At 40.9% G+C, this 27,137-nt stretch overlaps 1 long non-coding RNA gene across 2 annotated transcripts; it reads right to left on the bottom strand.

The window, feature by feature from the left end:
* On the bottom strand, positions 1-27,137 carry LOC123370655. Of its 2 annotated transcripts, none has more exons than XR_006579497.1 (4): positions 27,019-27,137; positions 3,565-3,642; positions 1,950-2,252; positions 1-474 (listed from the first exon to the last, which is right to left on the bottom strand). It is a non-coding gene; the product is annotated as an uncharacterized LOC123370655 (long non-coding RNA). The 2 variants fall into 2 exon arrangements; XR_006579498.1 differs by lacking the exon at positions 27,019-27,137 and adding an exon at positions 26,926-26,991.

Raw genomic sequence — 27,137 nt, 5'->3', positions numbered from 1 at the left:
TAACCCAAAAAATTCCTTAGACTACGTTGGCTAGCTAGATTCATGCTGAAGAAAATAAATTGAAAATACAAATCTTGACTAAGCATAATTCTTGCCTTTAGGCATCATCAACACTGATATTTAAGACATTCAGTATTTTTATAGCAACACTCAGGTACACCATTTTTAATTTTCTGTTTGGTTTCGTTTATAAAAGAGTAGGTAATAGTGATAGCCCTGGCAGTAGTAATTACACATGGAAACAGAAAACCTGAAGTAAACCTGGTAGCATTTTAAGAATCCAGTCATTATGAATTCATCTGGTATTTATTGGAGTAGCCCTGTTCATAATGAATTCATGATGTACTGTTATCAATGTCACATGTACAATCGTTGTTCTACTGAAATCAACATTATTTAATGAACTCAGTGGTAATGTAAGATCAATTTTGTTTCAACAGTAATGGTCTGTGTAGCTTTTCTGCATGGTACTTCCTGTAATACAAAAAAGGAAGATGTCATAAGATAAAAAGTGCAGTATAGTATGTTCTTTGAACTTCAGTATACGCTTCCTGCCCCCCCTCCCCCCCCCGCAAGTGCAAAAGTGGCCATAACTTTAAGTATATACGGGCTATACAAAGTCAAGAGTGACTGAGATGCAGTTAAGTTAATGTGGCACAAGTTACTTCAGCTGAAAAGAAAATGATGGAGTCTCTCTGTACAAAGACACTGTATAGTGTGTGTCATTTCGGTATATTTGCTTTGTCAGACTTGCTAAAGAAGAAAAAAAGAGTATTAATATGCAGGTTTCTCAGATACCATGTGCACACTTGGGGCATGACAAATAATGAATTAAACAACAGATTCAGTAGCTTTGTTTGGAAGGGAAAGATGTTCTAACCTGCACTGCTATATTCTAGGAGCTGCACTAGAATGAGTAATTTTATTTTAAATATACTGTATCCAATTTGCTATAGTAATACACAAGGGAGATGCAAATTACAGGTGTACTGCTGTTTCTTATATAATTCCAGAAATGAGGGTAACTACAAACTGAAGTCACAGAGAAGAGTTTCAGCTCTCTATTGAAGATGTTTACATGCTCACTCAAAAATCCTAGTTTTTGAACTTTCTACTTCTAGATGACTTGGTGTTTCAGGTTATGACTCATTTTCAACACAATGTATTTTTGCTTGAAATTTTAAAATTCTAACTTAAAAAAAATGAGTTATGGCCACAGTGAAATATTACACATGATGTTTTATTGAACAAGAGTGTCAGATATCAAATATATTAGCCCTTTTTCAACTTAGGTCCTTTATATTTTTGGGCTTACATGACAGGCCCAGGGCCCAGACTTCCATGAGTTCTTTGGCTGAGTTGATGGCTCAGACCATCAAACTTCCTGGTCTGACATCGAGTGACATCCCTCAACATTGTAACTGGATCAGCACTTCTAGCTTCTTCAGACATAAAACAGAAATTCATAGATTCATATTCATAGATTCTAGGACTGGAAGGGACCTCGAGAGGTCATCGAGTCCAGTCCCCTGCCCTCATAGCAGGACCAAATACTGTCTAGACCATCCCTGATAGACATTTATCTAACCTACTCTTAAATATCTCCAGAAATGGAGACTCCACAACCTCCCCAGGCAACAGGCAATGTCTATGAGTTTACTGGCTCAGCACCAGTGGTTAAAGTAGATCCAAAAGGATGGGGGAAATTCACATATTATGATGTTTGGATGTTTTGATTTATAGATTCAAAAGCCAGAGGAGACTATTGTGGTCATCCAGTCTGACCACCTGTATAACACATGCCATAGAACTTTCCCCAAAATAATTCCTAGAGGATACCTTATAGAAAAACATCCAATCTTGATTTTAAAATTGCCAGTGATGGAGAATGCATAACCACCCATGGTAAACTGTTTCAGTGGTTAAACTCTCACTGTAAATATTTATACCTGATTTCCAGTCTGAATTCGTCTAGCTTCAGCTTCCAGCCATTGGATCATGTTACACCTTCCTCTACTAGATTGATGACCCCATTATCAAATATTTGTTTTCCATGGAGGTACTTATAGACTGGGATCAAATCATTAGTGCCAATATGAACCATCACCAATGGGTCCTTGCCCATGAACTTCAGAAGCCTATTCAATCTTAGTGTGGCATCTCATGTTCTGGCTCCAGAAAGGTAGCACACCATCCTGTTGTCCCTTGCAGAATGTTCTTTCTATTCTTCTGAGTACTGAATGCAAACATATCTGTTGAAAAGATGCAGAGAAGTGGCATTTATCATCTTGAATGATGAAAAATGGCACAGAGCAAAGAATGAGGACAAGGGAATGTGTATGAAAGAAGCAAGCTTTTAGAAAGCCAAAGTATGTGTACCAGTGTGCACATGCAAATACACTGTGGGGCTATGTAGGGGAACAACTCTTCTGCTCCTAACCACATTCCTTCTGTGGAGAGCCAGAAAAGATGAGGGCCACTGCATTTCCCCTGGATTCTAGGCAAGTAAGGGGAGTTGGATGTGCCATGATTTCCTTCTTTCCAGGGGATAGCTAGCTTGAACAATTTCTCTCCTCCCATCTGGTACACGTGCTGTTCCCCAATGAGCATGTAGGCTTGGAAACACCTTATCCAACAGCATCTTCTTAGGCTCCCATTTCAGATTCTTCTGCACAATAATTCCTCTCTCCACTGACCAATGGGAAAGCAGAAGGGAGGCAGAGCAAAGTTCCTTACGTGTGTGTCTTTAGGCCCTGTCTTTAAATAGAAACCATGAAGACCTAAAGGGCAGGGAAATGGGATGCAATGTGCTTTTTTTCCTTTTATCTCATTTTCAGATTTATATGAGGCACTAAACACTATGCTTTCACAGGTATCTCTTATATGGTATCTCTTTCACAGGTTCTTTCAGTTTTACTTATCATATGATCTGATACTATTATTCTATTACTACTTCCAGTTTTCAGCCATAGAAATTCATCTCCAACTTTAGTTCCTGTACTCTGCCTACTTCTATTTGCAGTTAGTATTTCTTTGGCTTAAAGACACATTTCATTGTTCTTTCTTTTAAATGGCAACTCACCTGGAAAAAATGTATCTACCTGTCTCTAGTTAATAAACTTGTTTTATTGTTTTATCTAAACCAGTGTGTTTGGACTGAAGTGTTTGGGAATCCCAATTTAGGATAAGAAGGCTGGTGCATAATCATTACCCAGTGTTGGAATGATGGACTTACTATGAGCTTGCACTATCCAGGAGAATACTGAGCAGTGCAAGATGCACATTTCTTGGGAACAAGGCTGGGACTGAAGAATTTGTGGATGTTGCCATGTATGTAGTTCATGAGTGGCTGGGAGAACATTCATGTATTTAGCTGGGAGTGAATTTACTGGCTGAAGGCTGCATGAGCAGACCAGGAGTGGCTGTTCTGGCAGTAAAGCAATCTAAAAGGCACCTCAGGGTAGAGTGTTCAGGGGACAACACTGTTGAACAGTCCAGATTGTACCCTGGGAAATGTCACAACGTCATGCATGTCTAACTTATTTCATCAGAGATTTCACCCACCTACTTCATATTCTCTATAGTGGTTTTACCATTCTCAGCAGGATTACATTTCACTTCAAATTGTTCTTCAATTTCATCCTGCAGAATAAAAATATTGGTCAGTAACAGAACCACATTGCTTCAGTTTAATAAGAACAGAAACATTCATAGACCTTCACATCCCATTTTCATAATATTTTGGTTTCATTCATCTTGTCCTTGATGAGATACTTGCTGACAGCTAACATTTCTCAGAATACCACTAGACAGACAAGCACATATTGTGGCTATTGATGATGTCTTCTCATTAAAGTATTATATATTCCCTTGAAAATATGAAACAGACAATAAGCACTACATTGGCTTTTGATCAAGCTCTTGATCCTGTAACCTACCTCTCTGTTTTAATACCTACCTCAAGTTCCTCCTATATAGGGCCACTACCTTCATCTATATACTGGACAGTACATTTCCTCAGGCAACCATCGAATTAAATGTTCCTTTTCAAAGCGGGTGCATTGCCTTCATCAAGCACAGCCACAAAGTGTTTATAATGCTTTAAATGCAGTCTTTAATTAGCAATGGTAAGATCAGCAGGTGTGCTGATGAAAATGGCATGCAACACAGCCTATCACTTTTAGATGTGCAAATAAATGCCCAGTGGATATGATTTTTTAAAAATTTCATGGGACACAAGAATTTCTCCATAAAATTGTCACTTCAAGGGAGGAAGTGTTAATTTCATGCAAGTGTAGGTGAAAAATATATTTAATTAAATTTAGTGGCATGAAGTTCATGGAATATATAGTAAGCATAGAAAAACGACAGCCCTGTTATATGAGGAACGGAAAGGCACAGTCTTCGAGTTTTCCTGCATAGTCCTCATGAAACAATGAGTTTGCTGAGTCAAACAGGTAAAAATGAATGCAAATATAAAACTATGCCTCAAAAAAATGAAAATATCCCAGTATTTCATTTTAAATTAATATTAATATTCTAATAATACAGTTGCTCCAAGGTTTTCATATTTTCCTGCTAAACTTCTCTAGAATTTGCTATTATGCACCAAAGGATCTTTCTCAATTATTATTTGTATTACCATGGTTCCTAGGATCCCCAGTCATGGACCAGGACCCAATTGTCTGTACAAATACAGAACAAAAAATGGCCCCTGCCCTCTTTTCTAGATGGGTAAAAAGTTTCTCTAATTCAGGCCCCCCATCCCTTTCTTGTATAATGCTGTGTATAAAACAAGAAACAATGTACCGCTTAGCCCAGATCTTTGATTTTTAGCAGGATATGCCAGTGGAATATGAACAAGCTTCCCAGCTCTGGGCTCTATGTATTACTTGAATTCACCAAAACTGAAGAAGTCTGTTTCCTCTCCCTCTTTGCCCACCACCAGTACACTCTGACCTTTTTATACATACTGGTATACCATGTGCACTCAGGTAATTTCATTAACATATGTTAGTTGGAGGTATCAGGGTTTGTTCCATAAGCTTGTGCTCAGTATTAATAGAAAGTAAGCCCAGGAATCTTCCTAATTGAATAGATATGTTGTTATCTTAGGCATTAATAGGCAAATAGATTTACCAACGAGCTGATCAGCTATATAATGAAATACATTGAGAAGTCATAGCATAACTGAACATGAAAGGGGAAAGAGAAATCTGCTCTCTGCAGGAAATACATTATGCGGCATTTACAGTATTTATTGTAAATAAACAAACTGATATGTTGGGCTGGTTTACTAAAAAACAAAGGCTACAAATAAATTATTTGTAAGCAGGAATAATATGAGCATCAGAATAATTATTGCAAAGTAAATGTGTGTAACCAGGGAGTCCATTTTCGATAACTTAATAAAAGTAAGAGAAGCATCAGGTTATAAATATCCTCTACAATTCTTGTTGCTACTTGTGAGTTGTAAAAAGACACCTGGCTTTTACGTCAAAGTTTGTTGTCCTTTACACAAGTGTAAATTTGGAGTAAATATATTGGTTTAACAGGTCAGCTGAGCTTTCCTTGCTGAGATTTCCCGTTGGGGGGTGTTAGGATATTAGTCAGCATTCCTGAGGGCATTCCCATGTGGGGTTTGTCATGTCATGACCATTGCTGAAACTTGTAAGGGGTGTTCTCTCACATAGTCAAAGGCTTTAACTCCTCAATCATCACACAGGATCTGAAACTTTCTATATTTATTGACTTAAGTGCACAGAGGGAAATTGCAAGTTACAAAGCAAAGTTAGTTTTCTAAAACTAACTTTTTTTTAAAAGGAACAAACAAGACACACGTCAAACTTTACTGTTGCCCTTTCCCTCCACTGGTGCTGAAAGCTATAAAAGCACCAGAACTACTGTACTTCCACTGCGGGGGCCCCGCAGAGAGGCTGAGTAAGAAGATCCACACACACTGCATGCTGCAGAGCCTCTCTCTGCAGCAGCTTGCAGGGGTGTGTTGTGAGAAGAGCATGGAAATAGCCAGGGTACTCAAACTCTGTGTAGATCCACAGGCTTCACCCTCCCTCCCCCCAGTTCAGCGACCCCGCTCTTAGTACAGTTTGTAGGCTAGAAGTGGGGCTGCACGTTCTGTGCACGCCAAACTCCCAGGGAGATAGAAAGCATTCATGCCCCAAGCCCAATCCACCCTAGATCCCCCACACAAAACTCTGTCACAAGGATGATCAAATTTGGCCTTGAGAAGGAGAGAGAAACAATCACAAGTACCAAATGTACTTACTTATAGACATAAACAAATGCTGGTAATACAATTGCTCACTCAAACTTTGCATTTCCTTCAAAGGGTGAGAAGGAAATATATTATGAATATATATAATTTACTCTTCTATTACCTGCAATAAGTATCACAGGTAAAGGAGACCAAATCCATCAAAGCAAATAGAAAACTGTCTGAAGTGGAATTAGTATATGCAAAATACATCATGGTGAATTCAAATGAATAATACTTAAACTTGACTTGCTAATGGCTGCGTTTCATTCCATCACACCTAAATCTTTATTTTATTTTTAGATAGATCGATCGATCTTATTCCTTTTATTGGTTCTTTATATGAACTCAGGACAATTCTGTTTTTCACTTTACTCAGATATGGACAAATTTGGTGATTTATAAAATCTGCCCGCAAGCTGTTGCAAATTTTAATATAGCCCTTATTTAGACACGTTTTCATTTTAATTGACATTTTCTTATTTGAAACACAAAAATTTCCATTGAGGGGGGGGGAAAAAATCACATTTTTCACAGGATCATGGCAATATCAGTAACAGCAGACCATAAATCACCAAACATGATTTCTAGATTAAAGAACTTTCCCCATAGAATGAGTTTGATAGAGAAGACATTTTTTTCTGGACATAATTCTTTCACTTTACAAAAATGAGTCCAATTGTAACAGGATTATCACATTCTGAAGGCAGCAAAGTTTCTGTAGACCTGTTTAATAATTAAATTAATCAAATGTAACAATTAATTTTCAAGCTAATTAATGAAACAAAAAAAAATTAATAATGGCAACTTCTCCAGACAGAAGAAAAGGCAGAATCCACAAAATCTCACTTTAATGCAGTGAAAGACAGATACTTTTCTACTATAAATCTTGAATGGATAAGACATTCCATACATTTATACTCCTGCAGCCACAGCTTATGTCTTGTTCATTCAAAGAGAATGAGAGAGGATCTGCAGTTGGGAAAAGGAAAACAGAGGGGCAGAGGAGGTGTGAAGTGCTGGCAACCTTAATGATAAAAAAAAAAAAGAACTAAAAACATATTGACTTTTGTTGAGGTGATTGTCAATAATTATTGACCCAATAGGTATATTTCAGATGAGAAGCTCAGAGATAATACATCAGTAAATATTTTATTTCAGGTCAGTGTGTAGTTGTTTTCATCAATAGACAGGTCTGTTTATTTATTTAATAGTATTTGGCCAGGAGCTGTTTATGAAATATATTGCAGTCACATTTTTCAAAATGTTTTTAAATTAGCCCAGTCATTTAAGTGTATCATTAAGCACTTAGCCACCTATGTATGAAATCTTCAAAAGCAACAATTTATTCTGTACAAGAAAACCAGTTATTCAACGTAGAAGGAAGCAGATTCTGCCATTAATTATTTTTTGCCTAGTAAAACAGTTGCATACCACTGCAAATTCATGTTTAAGTATTTTTGTGACACTGGTGGGACTCTGTAGGTTGAGTGCTCAGATGTTGCCATCCAGAGACAACATGAGAACTCTCTCAGCAGGGGCTGGCTGTCATGGGTATATTCCGCCTGCCATTGTCTAGCAACCGCAGAACATATCCAAGGATGCAACGTTCTTTACAAACATAAGTTAATCATGGTAATTCTAACTGATAACACCCCATGTTATAGATAATGAAACTGAAGCACAGATGGGGTAAGTAAGACACAGGAACTCAGAGAAATGAGTGGGAATAGATCCTATGATTCCTGAATCCCTGTCCTGTTTTAATCATTAGAACACACACCTTTATGGAGGTAATCTCCCCTTGTATCAAATTAATTTTGTTTATCACATATTTTAAGGGCATCACATTTTTTTTTATTTCCTCTAATAAACCATTTGAACCAGGATGGGTATTGCTCTGGTTATGCTGGTTTGTGTAGTCCTGTAGAATTTTTACCAAGCTGTGAGGTTTCTTTCCTTCAGCTTTTTGGTTAATCTAGATAATTTTGGATCCAATTTCGCTGCCATCAGTCATTTTTACATCCTGACTAGTGAATTAGTGTACCTGGTGTGTTACAATATTTTACTGAAATATCAATTCAGTTTTCACTGGAGATGAAACTCTGGTCTCAAGCTATGTACATTCTATATCTGTGGAACATTGGCTAAATTTTCATTTGTCCTTTCATTAATAATTATGGTACTTGTCTGGTCAAGATAACACAAAAATCATTCAACTGGGGGAGTCTGTAGAAACCTGAAGATCACAAAGAGCTATTATTGCTTTTAAATCTATATGCAATGTGATATGTCAAAATGCGCAAAAGGATAAACTAAAATTAAGACGGCTACAGAGATGAAGTCTAAACATCATTAATCTAATGTAAAACAGTTGTATGGCAGCAATCAGAGAACTGAAGCACTCAGCAGAGGAAGGTCAGCAAATTGGTAATTTTTTAGAAGGGGAAAAGCTGCTCACAGCTTTTGAAGAGTTTAGGAGTCCTAAAAATATACTAGGGGCCCCATCAGTTACTATCAGCTACCAACATTTCAAATATTTAAGATTTTACTTGTCAAACAACTTCTGTTCATTACTACATAGGCACCAACGAGGTGCACTGAATTAGTGTCTTACAGCATTTCTGGAAATGATTCAAGTAATAAAAAAAATGGTAAGTTTCCAATTACAAAACACCCCTAAGCATTCCTACTGCTGCTAAAGTGGCATGCTCTTGTCATTTTCTGCCCATATGTCATTCTGAAAAAAAGTGGCTGATTTTCCTAGTTTTGAGAACTGTTGTGAAAATATTGCATAAAACACACTATCACCTACTTATAAAAAAGCACAGGTTAAAAAGAGATTAAACAAAAAAATAGTTTAATTTAGAATGTGACATGTCAATCACTTTGGATTCATCTTATGTTCAAGACTCGCTGGGACATAAAGGAAAACGAACCCGCAGCAGAATACATGCAGCTCCTTTAGAAAGGATCGAGTATACTGCTAAGTGCCTTATCTCTGTGTTTCAGGATCTAGATGTTTCAAATTCAGACACTTTATTGGTACTAAATTCAGCAAACACTAAACTTAAGGGAGGCACTGCTGTCAATAGTCATTGGGACTTGGCCTTTGAAGGAAAGGGGAATTATGGAAAATGTAGTCCCCAAAAAGATGGGGCTGATGGGCGGTGAAGGCTCAGATGGGTCACATGACAGAGGGGTCACATGACAAGGTTAAGTAATTAGCCCAAATTCATATTACAAGTCACTCCCAGAAATGGGAACACAACACAAAAGTACTGATTCCCATTTCCCTGATCTACTCACTAGAAGATACATTTCATCCTATTTTAAGGAACTTCCCTCTTATTTGTATTACAGTAGCTGTATCATTGATCAGGGCTCCACTTTACTAGGCACTGTACAAACAAATAATAAATAGATGGTCCCTGCCCCCAAAAGCTTACAATGGAAATATAAAGTGAGACAGCAGATGGATGCAACAAACAGATACGGGTGGTGGGAGAGAGCACAAATCAACGAGACAACCCCTAAATGGGATAGGTAGTGCTTACTGAATTATTTTCTCTTGTTAAGCAGATAGTCTGTACACTTTTTCTGTCATAGTACAGTAGATTGTCACATTGCAATTACATTGCATTTCTGCAATAATTTCAGTAACAGCAATACCATATGGGTCAATTTATGACCCCTTTTTGTTCTGTTCTGTTCTACAGTGCATGCTAAGGCCAGGGAAACAGCTAATCTGTATGTCATTGCCTCAGGCTGCTGTTTTGTTTTGTTGCCTCCCCCGACACTGTCTTTAACATATTTAGGACACTTAAAGGAACTAATCATGTCAAAGTTGTGGCAAATCAGTCAGAATAACTACAAATGAGGTACAATATTGCTTTATATAGACCAATTTTCCTTGGTATTATGAGTGATCTTAACCTTGAAGAGCATGGTGTAAATATTTACCCTTGAACAGAGTGGTTCCATTTGCCCACCAGCTTGGCTATTTTAAAAACAAAAAACATCACCAAGAAAAATAATGCCATATTTTTACTCAAATTAGATTTCAAAGAAGGGGAGAAATGGGGGAACAATTAATGTCAAACTGCTTCTCACATTACTGACCCATCTGGTTTCAATTTTTTCCTTCTGGCAACATCTCATCAGGAGGCTTGGATGATGCCATCATTGCAGAGAGAAGTTGCTGGTAACTAGTATGAACTTTCAAAAGATTAGACAAGATTAAAGAATTTTCCCTCCTAACAACATTGGCAGCACTGACTATACTGAAACTTGTTGCATAAGACTGTTCTCCAAGGCCCAGTTATGACCTAACAATGAAGTGGTGGTAATCAAATTGTCCCAGTAAGCCCTTTCTTCACTTATTTTTCTTGGCTACCTTGCAAAGGGTCCACTGATTATCTTTAATTGCCTTTTTTGGTCTTCAAAGGAAAAAGAACATCCAAAAAGAGCCTTCCCAAGTTTTCTTACAGCATGAAAAACTGGAAATGTGTCAAGAACTAAACTCCAAGAAAATTCTGAATGTAGCACCAAGTATTATTTATTACTTGTACATTGCCATTAAAAATATATAGGAATTTAAAAAGATTTGTTCTTTACTTTCCCTGTGAGCTGTGAATTCTGATGTAACTCCATAGTTAAAGTTGTAACTGAGTTTTGTGAGACTGATTTGTGCCCCATCCCCTCCACAGCACACCAACTCATTCAGCCCATAGGAGTTTTCCTTACACAAAGACAGCATCTTTTCTCACTTTCAAGTTACTGATGTAAACCAAATATTTCTTGACCATATTTTCAAACACATGCACTTCCTGTCATAACAATCCAGATAACCCCCATGTTTCCTAAGCTTTCTTCCACTATTAACTGACACAGCAGAAAAATATGATAAAGTATTCCTGTAAAATGAAGAAGTTGCTAGTTATATAGGGCTAGATTCCCTGGTGCAGCAAAACTGCACTGAGAGGGACAGGGCAGGATGGAACATGAAGAATACTGGTCAAAATTGTCAATTATTTCCCATGATCCCAAAGTCTGTCTCTGCCTGAGTTACATCAGTGCAACTCAGCTCATAGTCCCAGAACATCTGACCTGAGCAACACAAAAAGAAATGGCCAGGCCAACCCTGCCATCACTCCTGCTCACCTAGCCACATGACAAGCAAAGAGGTCCACATGGTACACAGAGATTGGGAGCAGTAAACAGGATTGGAAGGCAAATTAAGTAGAAAAATGCCTGCAAAGCTCCTCAAATTACCGTAAGGACAGAATGGATGCCAGACCCTGGCCAGTGCCACAGTGGGTACTGAGTGCTGGTCATAATGCAAGTGTAACACATATGCTAATATAGACAGAATTCATAAAATGAGGAAAGGTGGTTGGTGCTAAATTGCACCAGGCCCTTATGGTCAGTCTGTATTTCCCAAGACACTGAGGATGAGCAAAGAATACTGGCAGGCTAACCAACCATCCTCTTCTCCTGGGACTTGATGTATAATTGATTCAATCAGCAGACTGATGGCAATCAAATTGCTTTTGGTCAGATGTGAACTCCACACTCCTACCTCTGGTTTACATTAATTTTAGCAGACATATTTGTTACTGAGGTGATAATATTTGTCTCTGTCATCCTTACAAAGAAGAATGAGCCCACATCCCAAACCTGCGTGTATGGACTTGCAACCACAGCATAATCCATTGGACAACAAGCACACTGTTTGGTTGGACTCTGAGTGCAAACCATGCAATTCTCCTGCCATAGCAAAACAGGCCCGTTTTTGGACAACTCATGCCCAAATGCATTCTTTAACCATTCATTCTGGCACAGCCCAGGTTGTTGTCTCATACATTTGTGTGAAGAGAATCTAGGATTTTGTATGCATTTAATCTGGTCATTCAGGTTAAACAGGATTTGGCCCTGATTTTGCAGATGTTCCAGGGGATTTGCCTCATAGTTGCAGCAGTTTTTGGACTATCCAGAAGGTGGGAGGAAAACATTCATCTTAGTTGCTGGTGTCTAATCAGCACGTGCCCTGTCTTGGAGCGGTCATTTAGTAGGGACCAGGAGGCATTGGCCTGGGCCCAGTGTATTTGCACAGCAAGGAGACAGCTTTCCTGTCTGTCATAGATTGAGGAACCCCTCACCTGTATCCTTAACCATCGCACAAGGAAAGGGTAGTAGGGATCTCAGCTGTGGAGGTAGATTATAAAACAGTTCATACATGGAGGTGAAGCCATGGGGCCTTCAAGGCCATTGTCTGCAATCCCAGTTCTGTTATAAGAGGGGTAGGATTATGGTTACACAAGCACATCTGTTGTTTGTCATTAACATGTTAATAATGTTGCATCCACTCGTTTTAACTTATACAGAGTGTCTGTGTCTCATTCCTTGTTGTTAGTCATTTCAGGAGGTTGCTTTGAAATTAGCCCAAGTAATACATTACTCGCAGAGTCGTTACAAAATATTTAGAAGAGGGCCACATGTACAGAGAAAATGGGGTAGGAAAAAAGATCTCTTTCTTTCATAAAAAGTTCTCTGGTATTTCCTCTATGTCATGGGGGTAAAGCTTTTGCAGCATAGCCCATTTAGAACTCTAGCGGGCATTTCTCAGCATTTTACAATAGAAGTTTATTGTATTAACCACTCTCCAACTCAAATCATCTGTCTAGAACATGAAAAGGGATTCAGTTCCTGAATAAATTATGCTCTCCAAATGTACTGCTCTTTCCAGACTGAAATGGATATATCTATATATTACTCTTCCCTTGTTTTCTCAGTTTGATTCTGTATGTTAAGGGTGTATTATTCTGAAAACAGGGCACATGATGTGTGTGTGACTGTAGATCCAGCCTGGAAAAATCTATTTTGGTTAATAAGATGCAGGCTATAACAATTCAAAACAAAGACTTATGTGCTTATTTGCATGACAATACCCAGCGTGGTTTTACTGTTCACTAGCATAGACCTGGTATCAAAGGTCTAGGGAAAAGAGCAAACATTCTGAGATTGTGTTTGCACCAAAAAGTTCTCTTTTCTCCCTCTTCCTCTAACACTTTGCTTTGCAGGTGAGAACTGTGGGGTTACACCCAATTTTTTATTCCAGATTTTTTTGTGATGTATTTTGTACCACCCATTCATCTACATGCTAGTTATTTATATAGCACCAGTCACCATATAGTATCTAGATGTGGCTCTCTCATGTAAGTTCCAATCTTAGTCCTTTTAGAGTCACTGGGAGTGTCAAGCTGCCTGAAGTGGCTCAGGAGCGTGAGTACCAACCCCAGGACATATTGTTAAGAAGCAGGGCACAAACCCCAAACTGTCTGTGAGTTCTATACTTAGATTTCACCAAACAAGTATCAAGTGTGAACTTCTCAAGCACTGCAACAGCCTTAACATGGAGTCACAGGCAGTCCCCTTGGCACTCTTGTCTATCTTGCCACCCAGACAAGCTTGCCTTTGTGATAGTCCCTCAATATTCAGGTTACTCCTAGTCCCAAAGGACCAGTCACTTACCCAAGTTCAACTGCACCTTAGACCCTACACACCAAAGACAATGCTTGTGGCCAATCCTATAATAAATTAACTAAACAAAAAAGAAAAGAGTTTTTTACAAGGTTAAAGCAAGTAAACATACAGACACAAATGAGTGGTCGCCCCATCTCAAAAAAAGATACATTGGAATTGGAAAAGGTTCAGAAAAGGGCAATAAAAATGAATGGGGTATGGAACGGCTTCCGTATGAGGAGAGATTAATAAGACTGGGACTTTTCATCTTGGAAACGAGACGGATAAGGGGAGATACGACTCAGGTCTATAAAATCAGGACTGGTATAGAGAAAGTAAATATGAGGAGTAATTAACAACACTTCCTTAACAGAAGAACTAGGGTCACCAAATGAAATTAATAGGCAGCATATTTAAAACAAATAAACGGAAGTATTTCTTCACACAATGCACAGTCAACCTGTGGAACTCCTGGCCAGAGGATGTTGTGATGGCCAAGACCATAACAGGGTTCAAAAAAGAACTAGATAAATTCATGGAGGATAGGTCCATCAAAGGCTATTAGCCAGGATGGGCAGGAATGGTGTCTCTAGCTTTTGTTTGCCAGAAGCTGGGAATGAGCAACAGGGGATGGATCACTTGATGATTACCTGTTCTGTTCATTCCCTCTAGGGCACCTGTCACTGGCCACTGTCGGAAGACAGGATATTGGGCAAGATGGATTTTTTTTATTACCTTTACCTTTTATGGATCTTTGGTCTGACCCAGTAGGGCCATTCTTATGAGTTACGGTCTTAGGTTCCAAAAGGTAATAGAAGCTGCTGTAATATGCAAGCTCTATAGTCCCCTAGAGATAACTCATGCAGCTGGGGATCTCTTGCTGATGCTTAGAAATTTTGCCATCTTCAAGCAGCATAGAGATCCAGTTTCTTCCTGTCAGGGATTTTTATTCCCTTTCCCCATGGTTCAAATTGATGGGACAAGACCACATGTACATCTCCTTTTGTTCTTTGATATTTCACAATGGTTCATTTGCCTTCAGTGGGCCTTCTTGGTGGGCGGGACCTAACACCTTCTGTAGAAAGACAGCATTTCACACCTGATGACCGGTTTGATGACTTACACAATTACAAAGTTTTACAGTGCCAACACTCAGTATAAACTAACAACATGAGGTACCGATGTTATAAGTGAGATTACTACATGAAGCATCCTACAAGCATTTCATAAAGTCTAAACACTAAACACATTTTTATAAACCTAACATCTATTTTAACAATGCTAACACATAGATGAGCCAGACTGGTTTCCAGCTATGGATTGGCAGTGTTCAGTTGAGGCCTAGGGGTCTTGGCATGAGCTGGCATCTGATCTGCCAGCATCACAGGGAGTATTACCAATGAGTTGGGGAAGGATCAAGAATCATCTTACTTCAACAATCCCATCATGATTATGTATCAGAAGTTACAGATTAAAATTTAAATGGCAATAAAATGTTAAGCACAAGAAAATGTCTCACCCAAAAGGTTATATATTAATTAAAACATACTTAGCACACTTAGCCTCTCTTCTCCTTCCCACTCTGTTGGTATTTAATAACAGAACAGGTATGCTAACCATTTCATCACATGGTCTGCCTGGACATTTCGATTTCTAGTATTCTTCTGAAAAGTTCTGAGCAATTTTGAATTAAATGATAGATGGAAATACACCAAATTGTCATGCCTAAATGATTTCAGAGCAGCCCAATCTTATTTTAATATAAAAATAAGAAAACTTCTAAACTGAGATTACCTTGGGAGCCAACATGAAGATTAGCACCCAAATTACAACCTTTTCAGCTGTTTAATTGTGGTTATTAAAGAACCTTGGTCTAATGGATGTAACATTACCCATTACCACTGTGACACGACATCATACAACACTGCAATGTTGTCAATTTAGAAAAGCCCGTTAATGTTTTGCTTTTCCAGACTCTGAAATATGATTCCTATACTAGCTGACAGTTCTCTTCAGAACTGCCAACATTTAACTTGGTTTTAGTGTGATAGAAACCAAGGTTTAAAATAAAAATCCGACATCTTTTGCATACAGTTCATTAACTAACCGTCATTAGGCTAACATGGAATAGCATTTTTTAGCATCATTAAACTGCTTTATATTTTCATCCATCACAAACAGAACTGCCTTTCCCCTTATCGTTCTCTGTAAAACACAAGGAAGTGCTGAAAGAAATATTATTTAAATTATATAGGCAGCATTTATTTTATACCATATAATTCATACTTCATTAAATGCACAAACTAAACAGGAAATGGTGACCCAACAACAAAGATCTTATGCTAACAACTGAATAAACCTGCAATAATATAACAGGCATTTTGATATAATTTATGCCACTTCATCCTCAGTTTGCAAAACTCTGCCTTTTTTTTGTGCACTACACGAAATGTGCACGTTACTTTTCTATAATGTGTATAGTGAAAATCATTTACCCAAAGGTCAACACTTGGAGTTCTGGAATATTTTGAAAAGTTTATAAAATTGTAAAAGCCAGCATCACACATGATACTTGCATTCTTGTCAGTAGTCTCAACGGAGACCACAGAAAGAATGGGCTTGTACACTGATCTAGGCTCTTGCCCTTACCAAAAAAGGCAGACTGTGAGCGAAGTTCATGGTGTACTTGTTAAATGGATAGAGTGTTGACCCCTATCTGAAGCAGTAAATTCATTTTACAAAATCAAGTAAATTTGAATGCGGGGGAAGAACTTCATAACTATTTTATAAGTTTTATGGAAATTAGATTGACAACAATTTATACTACTGAAAAATATTTCCTTGTGGAAAAAAGTAATGTTAGATGTTGTGTATGAAACAAACAGTTAAACAGCTATAAAGTCTAAACGTAGATTAATTCCCTTGGGATGAATTTTTAGTTTCCAATTTTCAATTAAATGTCTCCTTGACATTATTATGTTTTTAAAATTGGCAAAAAAATCTGGGTTTGAATTAAATATTTTAAAGCCCATGAAGATTCGTGAAATAAATCTATTTCATGAGCTAAATGAAAAGGCACGGATTTCATATGTAAACAGTGCCATCTTCTGGTAGTCCAGATGCAAAGCTAGCATAAAAATCCCTCCTAATTTATTTGCATAAATATCAGTTTGAAATAGTCAGGGTCTTTGTAATGAAATTAGCCAATCGTTACTCCATAATAATTACTAAATTTTTCAAAATTAGTAAGAAAATTATCTTATATGAAGTAAGGACTTGATCTGCTCCATTCAAGTCAGTGGGTGTTTTCCCATTAACTTTGATGAGGCTGTAGCAAGCCCAAAATCAATTTCTTCTTCCAAGAAAGAAACAGTCATCTGAATAAGTACAGTTTACAAAACACATGCAGTACTATTTACATTATTCAAAATGAAAAGTAAACCTTAAAAAAATATCCTACAGGTTTATACATTTTGATTTTTAATTAAAAAAAACTCCACTAAAAAGAAAATGACACAAATTTCCAGATGATTTTTTTCCAATTTGCATGACTGAGCATTCAGGTTTTTGGGGATCTTTGTCAAGAAAAAAACTGAACTTCAAATAACCATATCTGATTCCTCTCATCAGAGTTATTGGGAGAGGAACAAAGAAGTCTAGGGTGTCCTAATAGCTCTCAACAATTACTTGACGTTCTCTTTTTTCCCCCTTCGATTTTACAGTACTTGTCTGAAGCATATAATAAACCTTTGGATATGTAAAACTGTAGGTGAAAGAGCACTGGATTAAATTAGTTAGAATACTAGCCCATGGTTTACATTATTAAAGATGGCTTTAGCCAACCAAAACTGAAATAATTGTTTAAAGTATTTTGATTGTTGATATTAAGTGCCAGTGTATATCCTGTAAATCCAATACTAGAGATACAAAACTACAAAGGGAACCTTTTAAAAACAAACTACATCAACAAGAAAGAAACTGAAGTGAGCCAAACTGTACCAGTAATATAAGACATGTCAAGAAGTTCAGAATTTTACAAAAACAAATTTCCTTAGCACTTATTTCAAGAGTAAAATGTTCTATCAATTATTTATGTAACCTGTGATGGCTGAGTACAGGACCTTCACTTGTAACACAGAAAATGCCCAGACACTGGTAGACTGTCACACTTTCTGTGCTTTACTCTAGCCAAAAGTGATTTAATATTGATGTCACCTACTTCCCTAGAAACAATACATTTACTAAATGTACATTTAGTACAATACATTTACTACAATACATTTACTAAAAGCTAAAAGCTAATTTCATGTTAGGGATGACTAACAGGAATTTTAGTTATAAGCTGGGGACGCACCAGTTGGAAGTAACGGACGAGGAGAAGGACCTCGGAGTCCTGGTTGATCGCAGGATGACTATGAGTCGGCAATGTGATGTGGCCATTAAAAAAGCTAATGCGGTCTTGGGATGCATTAGGCGAGGTATTTCTAGTAGAGATAAGGAGGTGCTAGTCCCGTTATACAAGGCGTTGGTGAGACCTCATTTGGAGTACTGTGTGCCGTTTTGGTTTCCCATGTTTAAGAAGGATGAAATCAAAGTGGAACGGGTACAAAGAAGGGCCACTAGAATGATCCGAGGAATGAAAAGCCTGTCGTATGAAAGGAGACTTGAGGAGCTCGGTTTGTTTTCCTTAACCAAAAGAAGGTTGAGAGGAGATATGATTGCTCTCTTTAAATATATCAGAGGGATAAATACCAGGGAGGGAGAGGAATTATTTCAGCTCAGTACTAATGTGGACACGAAAACAAATGGATATAAATTGGCAGTCGGGAAGTTTAGGCTTGAAATTAGACGAACGTTTCTAACCATCAGGGGAGTGAAATTCTGGAACAGCCTACCGAGGGAAACAGTGGGGCCGAAGGACCTCTCTGGCTTTAAGATTAAGCTTGATAAGTTTATGGAGGGAATGGTTTGATAGGATAACGTGATTTAGTCAATAGGTCATAACGTGCCACCACTGGTAATTAGTACCGAGGGTCAATGTTGGGATATTGAAAGTCTTTTTCCTGAGTGTCTGGCTCGAGAGTCTTGCCCACATGCTCGGGGTTCAGCTGATCGCCATATTTGGGGTCGGGAAGGAATTTTCCTCCAGGGTAGATTGGCAGTGGCCCTGGAGGTTTTTCGCCTTCCTCCGCAGCATGGGGCAGGGGTAGCTTGCTGGAGGATTATCTGCTACTTGAAGTCTTTAAATCAGGATTTGGGGACTTTAACATCTGAGTCAAGGGAGAGAATTATTTCAGGAGTGGGTGGGTCAGCTTTTGTGGCCTGCATCTTGCGGGAGGTCAGACTAGATGATCATAATGGTCCCTTCTGATCTTAAGTTCTATGATTCTATGATACTAAAAAGAAAGCTAATTTCATGCATTTTTCACATTTTATTTCTATTGCACACTGACAACTCCTGACCTATTTTAAGTATTTTCATAACACGCAGAAGCACTTCAATGCACAATAGCTAAGCCTTCCATGCTTAGGGTGACCATATGTCCTGTTTTGGCTGGGACAGTCCCTTTTCAGCTCTGTTCTGGTCGCCCCTATTTTTTCACTAAAACTAGGCATTTGTCCCTGATTTGTGCAGGCAGCGCTGCCTTCAGAGATGTTCCCCCAGGCAGCAGCCCCCGCTCTCCAGCTGCAAGGCTGAGCAGAGAGCGGCAGCTGCTGCCTGGGGGTCAGTTATGAAGGCAATGCTACCCACTAGCAGCTTTATAGGAGAAATTTGCTGCTGGCAGGCAGCACTGCTTTCAAACCTGTCCCCCTGGGTAGCAGCCCCTGCTCTCCAGCTGGACACTACAGGTAGTTCTTATGTCTGGGTCAAACTGGAACAGCTGTCCACTGCTTGCACCACAGGATAGTGAGGAATTTACTCAAAGGATTGTGCCTCAGAGATGTATAATCCCTTCCCAAACAGCCTGGTGTTCTGGTAAAATGAGTGTGCTGCACACATTAGAATGGTGCACTCCTTTCTGAGTTCAGTGACTGCAGCCACTGGTCTTTGAGCAGGATGCACCAAGAGTACAGTGACAAAGTGGAGAGTTGTGGCTGCTGCCAGAGGCGGGGTTAGGTCTGAAGGCAACGATGCCTGCCAGCAGCAGCAGAGAAATTTCCTGCTAGCAGGCATTACTGCTTTCAGAGCTGACCCCCTGGCCAGCAGCCCCACTTGGCTGCAAGGCAAAGCAGAGAAGTAAGGGTGACCTGGTATTCCCATCCTTACTTCTGCACTGCCTCAGAGTCTGGGCCTTCCTTACTGTGAGGTTCAATGTAGAATGCTTTGACCAACTTGACAAAAGGCTGTATAGAAGCACAAAATCAATTGTCTCTTGTTGTCTTTCAGACTGGAACCATCAGAAAACACCCATCACTAAAAGGTGGCAGAAGAGTTTTCGTGAGATGGACCGTAATGCAGTACAATACACAGATCTAGCCAAGGCTGCGGAATTTGTGCTGTACCTGCCAGGTAAGACAGCACCTGTTGAACGTGTCTTTTCAATTATGAATGGTGTGTGGTCTACTGAAAAAAAATCGTGTCTGAATGTCTCCACCATGAAGGCTGTCTTGTCTGAGCGAGTTAACTTTTCTCTAGATTGTACTGCATTATACGACAAGGTGCTGAAAGGCAAGCAAATTCTCAGAAAAATAGCATCAGAGAAATACAACTGGTATCAAGCAGCTTCACACCCTGAAGAACAGCAAGACAAGGAACAGTGCCGGTAACTACTGAGTTTTAAGTAAAATAAAACCATGTATAAAATAGATGAAACTGCAAGTAAACTCCCCTGAGCACTCACCGTCTCTTACCCAATGTCCCATTTTCAGTTTAGGGAAATATGGTCACCCTATCTATGCTGTAGATACCGATCTGGAAGAGGCACACCTAGATGAGAGAAGGGTCAGTGGCAGAAGAAGCCAGTATTGAAATCAGAAGAACCTCTGGATGAAAGCTGTGGGGCCAGAGGTGAACAGAGAACTCACGTATAGTAACAATTATTTCAATTGCTAAATATTATATATAGATATATATATATATTAAATGAGGGGAATAGCGATGTTACCCAGCAGGAATGGCAGCCTACTCTACGCAGGAAAAGCAGCAACAAAATCTGCATCCATCAGCTACCCAAACTTGCACCCCAACACCCCACAAAGTTGCTTAGTGGAAGTCTAACAGTCACACCTAAGAGAAAAAGAAGTGAGAATTTTGCCATGCCAGGAGGAACTGTCTCAGTCCAGTGAAGGAAACAAACTGGTATCTGTGTTGTGGTGTATAAACTCCAGTCAGAGCAAGGAGGGATTAAAGGTCTAACCTCCAGACAGAACATCTTCAACGCCTGCCATAAATGTTGAGCTTGGAAGATATTTAGAGACTATGGTGGTGGGCAGCACTGTAAAATCTTAAGACGACTTCAGGAGTGGAACAAGAAATAAAAGGAAGAAAAGCAAGTTTTAGACTGCTGGCTGCCTCAATAGAGGGAGGATCTCTCTCTTCTAAACCTGGAAAGAACTGGATCTAAAAGCCATGAGAACTACAGGGAAAGAAGCAGCAATAAGGCTATCCTGCCAAGGAGAAGACTTGCTTTTCCAGCTGGATGTACAAAGCCTGAGGGCTGCAGTTGGCCAGTAAGATGCAAGGGTTTTCTTTTCCTAGGGAAGAGAAGTTTAATTGTACAGACCACTTATCCTTGGAACCAGATCCTTCTTTTCAGCTTCTGCTGAAACCTTTTGGGTTGACACTGAGCTACCATGCATTATCTAAACCAAAGTAGATGGAAAAGGAAAAAAGGTATGTTAGCCACCAAGGCCAATACTAATGAACTTTTGTTGGAATTTCAAACATAAGAACAGATACACACACCTAATTACTGGCTATAAAGAAAAGCAGCTGATCAGGAAGAAAGGGTAAGTACATTGGGAGCTGGAGCAAACGCTGTTGTGATGATGAACATGTAGACATGGAACAAAAGACCACAAAGAGTTCCAGAACATTTAGAAAACGAGAAAATCTGTTCTACTAATGCCAAAGACCTTTTAGGAATTATTTCACAGAAGTGGTGATAGATAGAGACCTTTTTTCTTTCTCCCTAGAGTTGGCAACTGCCCAAGGGACATAATTGTAACAGGGCCGCCCAGAGGGGGGGCAAGTGGGACAATTTGACCCAGGCCCCGGGCTCCGCAGGGGCCCCCACGAGAATGGCTGAGTCTCCCTCCCTGGCCCTACCCAACCCCGTCTCCGCCCCTCTCCCAGAGCCTCAGCACATCCAGCAGCGTCCCGGACAGCTGCAGTGTGGCTCTGGCGGGGCCCCTGAGCTCCGCCCTGCTCAGAGCCACGTGGTAAAGGGGTGGGGCTGCGAGCTCCAGGCTGAGCTCAGCTGTCTCCGCTCGGCATGGAGCTCACAGCCCCGCTCCCTGACCACACGGCTCTGAGAGGGGTGGAGCTCAGGCCCCGCCAGAGCCACGCTGCACTGCTGTCGAGCGAAGCTCCTGGATGCACTGAGGCTCCGGGTGAGAGGGGAGCCGGGGGTAGGGGGCCAGGGCCGGGGGGGGTTGGATAAGGGGCAGGAAGTCCCGGGGACAGGGAGGGGGCAGAGGTTGGGGGGTGGTGGTCAGGGGACGAGGAATGGGGGGAGGGGTTGGATTGTGGGCGTTCCGGGGGTCTGTCAGGACTCAGCGGGGGGGTGGATAGGGGTGGGGGCAGTCAGGGGACAGGTCCCAGGGTGGTGGTTGGGGGCTCTCTGGGGGACAGTGAGGGGACAAGGAGCAGGATGGGTCGGGGATTCTGAGGGGGGCGGGCAGTCGGGGGGCAGGAAGTGGGTGGGGGTCAGATAGGGGGCAGGGCCAGGCTGTTTGGGAGGCACAGCCTTGCCTACCCTAAAGCTCATTCAGCAGTTTGAGGCTTGCAGAAGAGCAAAGCTGTTAGCTTTTCCATTAGGGCTACCATCCCTTTCACTTCTCAAATGCCAAATTATAGTCTATATTTAATTTCAGTGCCATAGGGAGATTCATGTCAGGGGAGGGCAGCTTCATTTAAAATTAGCCACTGGGGGAGGAATCACATGAGAAGAGCAATATCGTACACCACCTACCTCCTTCCCAACCCTACCAAGGGAGACCCCCCCCCACCCCTACATTCCCTGAGACTCCAGAGGGGTTAATTCAGTGGTTCTCAAACTTTTATACTGGTGATCCCTTTCACATAGCAAACCTCTGAGTGCGGACCCCCCCATTATAAATTAAACACACTTTTTTATATATTTAACACTATTATAAATGCTGGAGGCAAAGCAGGGTTTGGAGTGGAGGTTGACAGCTCGCGACCCCCTATATAATAACCTCATGACCCCCTGAGGGGTCCTGACCCCCAGTTTGAGAACTCCTGCGTTAATTTAATTTTAGCACCCTGTGTCCATTCACATGCATGTGCTATTTTGAGCATTTAAGTTTTCACAACATAGGCTCACTCCAGATTCTGGAACAAGCTCAAATGCTCAGTTTGTGGAGTATGTACATAAGCTATACTAAAGACAAACCCACAGTAACAGTCTCCAGTTTGTGAGGGATCCCATGGAGCCAGTCTCTAGGAAACAGATAAATGCATGGAGGTTAAGTCCATTAATGGCTATTAGCCAGGAGAGGTAAGGAATGGTGTCCGTAGCCTCTGTTTGTCAGAGGGTGGAGATGCATGGCAGGAGAGAGATCACTTGGTCGTTACCTGTAGGTTCACTCCCTCTGGGGAACTTGGCATTGTCCATTGTCGGTAGACAGGATACTGGGCTGGATGGACCTTTGGTTTGACCCAGTATAGCTGTTCTTATGTTCTAACCTAAATGAACCCAAAATTATGGAGACAGATATGAGTCAAGGAAGCCAGCAGAGTATCAGAAACCTGGAAAAATCTCTGACTGGATGGGCTCAGGCGTTTGGTCACAAGCTGAGGTGGTTCAAAAGTTTTGGATTTTTTTTGTTTCTTTAAACAATCAAACACAGCAAGCAGCAAATATTTGGCCACACACTTCTGAAACCCCAAACCATATTCAGGTTTTGGCAGACTAATTTCAGCTTTTCAATTAAAAAAAACCACAACAAATTTTGAAGGAAAGCAGACATTGTCCATGATTTTTTTCTGCTTTTTAAAACCCCTAGTTTTCGATCCAGAAAAAGTTTTGACGGAAAATATTTGCCCAACCCTTTTAATGAGCTTTAGTGCTTTTTAGCACTAGCTGATGATGAGAACCAGTGATACCTTGTAAAGAAGTTTTCCCAAAACTGGGTTTGTGCCGAGATGCAGGTTTATTTTTCCCAGGGCCGCCCGTCGGGGGGGGGGGGGGGGTAGCAAGTGGGGCAATTTGCACCGGTCCCTGCAGGGGCCCCCACGAGAATATAGTATTGTATAGTATTGCAATTTTTTTTAATGGAAGGGGCCCCCGAAATTGCTTTGTCCCAGGCCCCCTGAATCCTCTGGGCGGCCTTGAATTGTAATATTATACTATTTCCAACAGAAAGAAGTAATTATGAGAAAAGCCAAGGAGGATAAAGGATATCTTATGACCTGCTGTGGATCAGCAGTTAAAGTAATCTTTGAGACAAATCAAGAAAATACAATTTAGAGCTGTATGGGATTATGACAACAGAAGGTCTAAATCAGTTCGTAAAGACACCAAAATGGTCATATAAATAATAAAGTCCCAAGGCAATTGCACTGAGACACATGAGAGGGATTTCTTCATCACCAAAATACAGTTAGTTGCCATGGGAGTCATTGGGGATGTAAAGGAGCTAATTTTGCATGAGATGACATCTTATCCCACACTTGTGATTTTGCTTTTGCTGTAGGGTGATTAAAGAATCCAAGCAGTCAGACAGCTTTAGTGATTGAAGGCAACTTACTGATTGTTGGTTTTAGGCATATCATTTGTTCCAGTTGGACCCAATGTTTTTCCGTGTTAAAGTGTACCCAATCAACTAGAGCAGAAATATGGAAAGCTTGATAACAGAAGTGTCATTTCTCCTAGTCCAACTGGTCAATACAGTGCATTTGCTTTTTCCCTTTATTCCTAAACTATATAGCCAGAGAATCCAATTAAAATATGTGGAAAGCCAGCTGGAGGGAACAGAAGCCAGGGACTATAATAGAAGAGAACATGATGATGCCTGAGAGCTAGAAGAAAGAAAAACAACCCCTGGGCCAATTTGTAACCCAACTGTATCCATTTAGCTATTACTGCACACATAAATTTACAGTCAGGCACACTTTGATATGAAGCGGGCATCAGCAGATTAAAGCATTGTTGATTTTACCTTTTGTATCAGTAGCCAAACTGGCAGACCTGACAGGCACCAGCAATCAGGTGAATCAGCAGTGGAGAAAGCATGCACTGTGGAGACATTCCATCCAAACTGCCACAATAGTGGGTGTAATGGGTCCTGGCTCCCCCTGGAACTGGGGTACCCCTGAGCCCTCTGACCAACCAGCCTGGGCTCCCTCTCACACTGTGCTGCTGTGACAAGCTGCAGACCCGCTCCCAGGCCTACACTTCCACCAGCACTCACACAGGTAGGGACACACCCAGCTGCAGTTACATGCTGGCTCTCTGAACTGCCACTGCATGTAAACCAACAATAGAGAGGCTACAGCCAAAATAACCACCAGCTTCCCAGCCTAGGACACCAGAGTTGTACCATCCTGCCCTGGTCCAAATCCAAACCAGTATGAATTTATTATCCAGTTCGCCTCCCCCTCAATGTGGAGAGGAATATGCAACAGCCTTTGCCCTTTGAGCTACGATTCCCAAGCACTTCACTCCAAACTCACTGGTTTAGATTAAAACTTAAAATAAATTTATTGATTTCAAAAAGATAGATTTTAAGTGACTATAAGTGACAGCAAACAGAGCAAAGCAGATTACCTAGCAAATAAATACAAACTACGCCTAAGATACTAGAAAGACAGGATATGAATTAGCAAATTCTCACCCTGGCTGATTATACAAGCAGCCTGCAGATTCTTAATGAACAAGCTGCAGTGGCTTTACAGGTTGGAATCCCCAGGTCTGTCACATACAGACTAGAAATTCTTTTAGCCTGGGTTCAGCACTCCCCCCAGTTCAGTCTTTGTTTCTCAGGTGTTTCCAGGAGTCTTCTTGTGTGGGGAGTGAAGAACAACAGATGATGTCATTCCTTGCCTTATATAGCTTTAGCATATAGCAGCAACCCTTTATTTCAAAATTTGGTTCCCAGACCAGTTTGTGGACATCCCAAGATGGAGTCCAGTCCAGAGACATGTGGGCTGGTTACATGCCCTTGCAGTGTATCAACTGCCATTACTTGCAGGCTGGCCAAAACACCCACAGGAAGGTCAAGCTATTCCACAGCCCATTGTCTTTGCTGATGGGCCATCAGCCCTGTCTGGATTCTTCATTGTTGTACTTGGAAGGCTGACTGTGTTTTCCAGAGTAAGGCCATTTGAAATACAGATTCCCTAGTCAATATTCATAACTTCAGATGTGGGGAATGGAAATGTATTTCAACAGGCTTGGAAACATGGTCCTTAATTTTCCTGTCATTTTAACAGCTGTACTTTTACTTCTCGTGTATAGAAACAAATTCTGATTCTTACAGATTAAAAAAAAGGAGATGACCTGGATGGATTCTGGCTATACTGAAAATAGGGATGTAAAATGTTAACCGAACGACGCCCCCACCCCGCTCCAGAGTATTAAAATACTTCAACCACGTGCCTAGCTAGGGGCTGCAGTCCCACGGCTGGGCCCTGGTGCAGGTGGCGTTGCATCACGCCAGACTGCACTTTATCAGCCATTTCAAATCTCTCCCCATGGAGCAGTGGCCCCAGCCCTCGGGATCACACACTTGGCGGCGGCAGCTCCCCCTCCCCCCCCCCACAGCTGATGCAGCGGCAGACCCTCTGCCCACCTTGCGTGCAGCTAACGTTTGCTTTTAGTAACATGGGGACCCACCCCCTTTTTGCAGTCACTCGTAGCCCTTCCCCCCCGTGCACGCGCGAGGGCCCCTAATCAACGCAGCGTCCCAGCGCGTTTGCAATTTCAAACCTCCCCGCCAACCTCCGTAGCTCGACGCGAGACGACGCGACGCTGTCTCGCGCACAGCCCGCTGCAGGCGCAGGGGAGGGCACGCGCTGCAGCTTCCCACCCTACCGGTCAGCGCGTTCGGAGGAACCGCCCCCGAAACAGATAGAACGTGCAGCTCCCCAATCCCCGCCAAGCAACGCTGGCAACTCGGGCTGGCCCGCCGAAGCAGAAAAAGTTACTGCGCC

The sequence above is a fragment of the Mauremys mutica genome, chromosome 5, assembly GCF_020497125.1.
Source record: "Mauremys mutica isolate MM-2020 ecotype Southern chromosome 5, ASM2049712v1, whole genome shotgun sequence".
In the NCBI taxonomy this organism is placed as follows: Eukaryota; Metazoa; Chordata; order Testudines; family Geoemydidae; genus Mauremys; species Mauremys mutica.
Note: the sequence above shows the minus strand (reverse complement) of the source record. Positions and strands in the feature narration are given on the sequence as shown.